Genomic DNA, 5,409 nt, shown 5'->3' with positions numbered 1-5,409 from the left:
TAAAATTTTACTTAAAAAATTCTTTTTCATTTAAATTTTTTTTTATTATTATTATTTATGAAATGAAAAGAGAGAGAAAAAAAAGAAAAAAGTTAATTTTATTAACTTTTTTCTTTTTTTTTTTACAAAATTATTTAAAATTAAATGAAATGAATTATGATAATGAAAATGTACCAAAGATTTTTTATGCAACTACTTAATTACAAAAAATTATTCTCATATCTTTTGCCCTAAAAACATTTTAATTTATTTTGATATGATAAAAAAGTTAAAACATAATTAAATGGTTTATTTATTGCTTTTTTTAAAAGTATTAAAAAATTATTTTATGGCATTAATCGTTTTCAAATAAAGATTTAAAATTTTTAATGAAATTTGAATGTAACTGTGTATAAACAAAAGTATTTAACGTTTTTAGTTAGATTCGTAATATTTTTTTTTTTTAAATTAAGTATTATGTTTTCTACTGTAAAAAAAAAAACATTTTAATAAATTTATTAAAATTTAGTTAGTTGATTTAAATAATTACCGTTTTTTTTTTTTTTTTTTTGAATTCAATGTTATTTAGAATATTGTTTATAATAACGACATTTTAAATTCGCGGGAAAATAACGTAAACGGTTGGTAACAGTGCTGCTATCTGTCGTTAAAAAATATAACTAAATTTTTTAAAAAATTTATTAATTTTATCTAAATGTTGATACATATTAAAGCAAGTTAATTGTATTTATTATTTAAAATATAAAATTAAATTATTTTTTTAGTTAATATTATTTAATTTGACGTTTTTTATTTTAAAATACTTTTTTTTGAAAAGTGGACTTAACTGAAACGAGGGAAAAATAATAATTTTATGTTGGCTGCCATGGTTCCGATTCCATTGGGTAGTTGTATTTTTTTTTTCAGTAAATTATTATATCGCTTTAAAACGCAAAAAATGAATAACCGGTAATAATATAAAAAATAAATTTAAAAGATGTTACGGATTGAAAAGTAAGATTTTATTATCAATGTTTACTGTTATTTAGTATTTAAATTATATTTAATTCTGAAAATGTTATTGCGCCCTTTTACCGTTTTTAATTTTCGTTATGTCTAATATTTAGCTTACTGATTATTTAGGATTAAAAATACTAAATGTTAATATTTATTTTCAGTGTCATTCGTTGAATTTTAATAAATTTTATCATTTGTAATGAAATTAAAAATATAACCAATATGTAAATCTGAATACCCTTTGCTTTTGGTTATTTAAAATGTCTCAATCCTAATTAGGAAATCAATGTTATCTGATTAAGTTATTTTTTATAACATTTTTGTCTATTTTTAAGTATTTTATTATTATATAGGACTGTAATGATGCATTGAAGATTCACCTGGAAGTTTCAACATTGTAATACATTTTAAAAATAATATTGTTGTTAAATATTTAATAATATTTCATTTCAAAGATGTGAATGTTAACGATGAAGAATGAAGAGAACAAAATTTTGATACTTTTGCTTACGATTACATTTTTAATATCTAACAATATTATTCAATCATGAAAAGATTAAAGGAAATTGTTATTTTTGTAAACTTTACAGATGAATTCAATGTTTTTCGAGGAGTGGACTTTTAGGTGTTCACTGTTGCAGTTAATCAATTTATTAGTGTATGTAAAATTTGAATGCTGGTTTAAAAGCTTTTATTTAACCTTTAATTAAATTAAAATGCTTGAGTTATAGTTTTTTTTTTTTTTGAAAATTACAATCGGCTTTAACAAAATTAATTAAATTTCTGTTATTCGAACTCACAAAACATTTAAAAATACAGATTATTAAATTTTATTTATTTGAGATATTTTATTTTTGTGTTTTTTTTAAAAATTTCAATAATAATAATAATAAATAAAATAAGAATTTTTTTAAAAACTTTTAATTTTTATTAAAAAAAATTAATACATTTTGTTTTATGTAATTAATACCATGAGAATGTAATAATAATAATAATAATAATAATCTGCCTTGACCTTTAAGGTAATTATTTAGATTAATTTATTTAATAAAATATAAAAGATAGACATGTTGTAAATCGATTAAATATGTAAAAAAAAAAATTAAAAAATCTATAAACTTTATTTTTTTATAACTTTTAAAAAAATTTTTGTTTTTTATTAAATACTTTTAAAATTTAAAGAAAAAAAAATCAATTGTTATTGTTATTTATTTATTGATTTTTTTTTCATGACATTTTTTCGGTAAAAATTTTTGTGTGAAATAATTATTATTAAAAAAATTATATTTAAAAAATTAAAAAATAACAATTTAAAAAAAAGAAAAAAAAAATTATTCATAAATATTAAGTAATAAGTTATTAAAAAAAAAAATATTATTATTATTGCTGGGAAAAAAAATAAGAAAAAGAAAACACAAAAAAATTTTCATGAACTTTTTTTAATATTTTAGTTATAGAATTATTTTTAGGATATATATAAAAAAAAGTAAAATATACAACAATTTTTAACTTGCAGAAAATAAAAATTTTTTATTTTATTTTTTTTTTTTTTCTCGTTTTAAAATTACAAAAAAAAAAACAAAAACGTCACAATGAACCGCTTTTGATATTAATAGAACAAAAGTTTGGTTTAATTTAACTTTGAAAGATGGTGTCATTTTTTTGAAATTTTTTTTTAAAAAAATGCCAAACAGGTGTGATTGGTGTTTTAATTAAGGTTGGTCTCTAGATAAATATTATTTTTTTTTCTCTCTATTTTCTATTATTTAAAAAAAAAAAAAATTTATTAATATATTTATTTATATATAAAATAGGGTTAATCTTTAAATTATAAAATAATATAAAAAAATTGTATTACGTTTTATTTTAATATTAATTATTGGTTATATTTATAATTATTTATTTTAAAATCATGTAAAAAATTATTATTTTTTATATTATTAACTTAAAATATTAAATAATTTTTAAATTAACATTTTAAAACAAATTATAATAAAAGTAGTTTGTGTAGGTGAGACAAAAAAAATACATTAAAATAACTTAGTCTCATCTCATTATTCAATTATTTTGATATTTAAATATTTAATTTTTAAAATTTAATTATTATTATTATTATTATTATTTTAATTAATATCATTATTAATATTCATTGTAACCGATTAGAAATTCACCGAATTATTTTAATGAATTAAAATAAAAGTTATAATGAGTTAATATAAAATATTTGTATTAAGGTATTGATTTAAAAATTAAAAAATTTTGTTTAATGAATGAATTAAGTAATTATTATTATTATTATTATTATTATTTTTAAAAAAATTTTAATAATTAAAAAAACGTTTTCAAAAGCTGTTTATGAGTAATTTTAAAAAAAATTAATATGATCGCGTACTTGTCGAGGTCGTACGATGGTGTCGTGCATAAGCATATGGGAGTGGAGTCCAAGTAGCACCACGGACATTAAAATACGCTTGATACATTTTAAATAACCACGGGAAGAATTGGCGGACTTGAAACGAAACAGTTATCGTCATACATTTCACCTGGCGACCTGGATATTTGACCATCCCTATTCTTTGTTTTTAAATAAACTTTCTTGAAGAACCCATAAATTTTGTCCTAATGTGAACGAACGTATTTTTTTAAAAAAAAAAAACGGTTAAAGATTATTATTATTATTATTATGTATTTTTTTTTTTTTTTTTGTTATAATTTATGACAAAAATTTTAAATTTTTTTTTTTTTTTTGATATGGTTTTTATCGTTTTGGGTGATTTATATACATAAGGTACAAACATGTTCATGAATATAGATGTTGTATGTTTGTTGCATCCACATAAAAATCAATTCCGTTAATTATGTATTAATTATTTTCGTTATTGTAAATTTTATGAATTAACGTAATGTGACAAAATAATAATAATAATATATTAATTTAATTAATATAATGTTTTTTTTTTTTTTTTTGTATTTCAGATATTATTATCTCAAAACGTCCTCCTGCTGGGAAACCACTACATGCAGATGCAGGTTGCGCCCTAAAGGTGGACTCTAGCAGTCTTTTAAACACGTTCTCTTCTATGGGTCTGGTAAGTCTTGTTCATTATTGTAATGAATGCTGAATAAATGTCAAGGTCGTCGATATTGTATTTGAAAAAAAAAAAAAAGAAAAAATTCTAATAATTATTTCTGTACGTAAATTTAAAAAAAAAAAAAAAAAAAACTAAAGTAGAAAATTTAATTGATGTCGACATGTCAATTTATATACTTTTGCTCAAAACATTTATTCTGAGTCATAGCAAAAAAAAAAAAAAAAAAGGTTTTCGTAGGAAAAGAAGGTAAAGGCGAATATGGTTTATCTGATAGATAAAGTCATTAAATTAAAATTATACATTAGTTATTTCGCAAGAAGAGTAGATATACGTATAAATAAATAAAAAGAAAAAAATGATAACAGTGGGTGAAAAACATACAATTGAGATTTATCACATATTTAAAAAAAAGGAAAAAAAAAAGAAAATTTACAGTATTTTTTTGAAATTTCGGGTCTGGCAAGACACCACCATTGTCGCCAGTTTGTTGGATATTTCTTTATAAAAATCAAAAAGAAAAATTGTCTCAGGCTCTCTTGTGGTGGTAAATCATTGTGTGCGAGGAAATACAGTAAAGGATACGCCTTCTAAAGTTTTATTATCCATTTTTTTCTAGACTTTTTGTTATTCGGCTAAAAATTTATGTACGTTGATTTAGATTTGAGTATTATTATTATTATTATTGCGTGTTGCCCCAAAGGGATTTGAGTCATGTAAAAAATTTTGATCTTTATTTTACTCTGCGAACAGTACCGTATATACATAAATAAGTACATTACGAAAATTATTATTAAAATAATTTTAATTTTAAAAAAAATGTTTCAATGTTTGTTGTGGTCGTTGTGGTTGTTGTTGTTGTTGTTGTTGTCTCACATCTCGCAATTATACGATTAGGTCAAATGATAATTTGTATAAATTAATTTAAATGATGAAATGATTTAAAATGCAAAAAAATAATGTTATTTCGGTAATTTGTTTGTTGTTTGTTTGTTTTTTTGATGTTGCCGAAATTTTAGTTTTATTTTTCTTGAGCAATTTTTTATTTAGATATTTTTCTTATCCGCAAAAAAAAAAAAAAAAAAAAAAAAACTTTATAAATATATCGTTACTCATTTTTTTTTTTTTTTTTTTTAATGTTAAAAAATTATGCCCAATTCTCAGGTTAATCATTTCTTTTTTTTTTAACGTGATTTGATTATAAAACATATGAAAAATAATAATAATAATAATAATAATAATAATAATAATAATAAAAAACATTTAGATTTCACTTAGGCTTGACTATAAAAAAAAAAAAAAATTAATTTTGAGAAAGTTTTTT

This window comes from Pediculus humanus, genomic scaffold, assembly GCF_000006295.1.
Source record: "Pediculus humanus corporis 1103172107688 genomic scaffold, whole genome shotgun sequence".
In the NCBI taxonomy this organism is placed as follows: Eukaryota; Metazoa; Arthropoda; class Insecta; order Psocodea; family Pediculidae; genus Pediculus; species Pediculus humanus.
Note: the sequence above shows the minus strand (reverse complement) of the source record.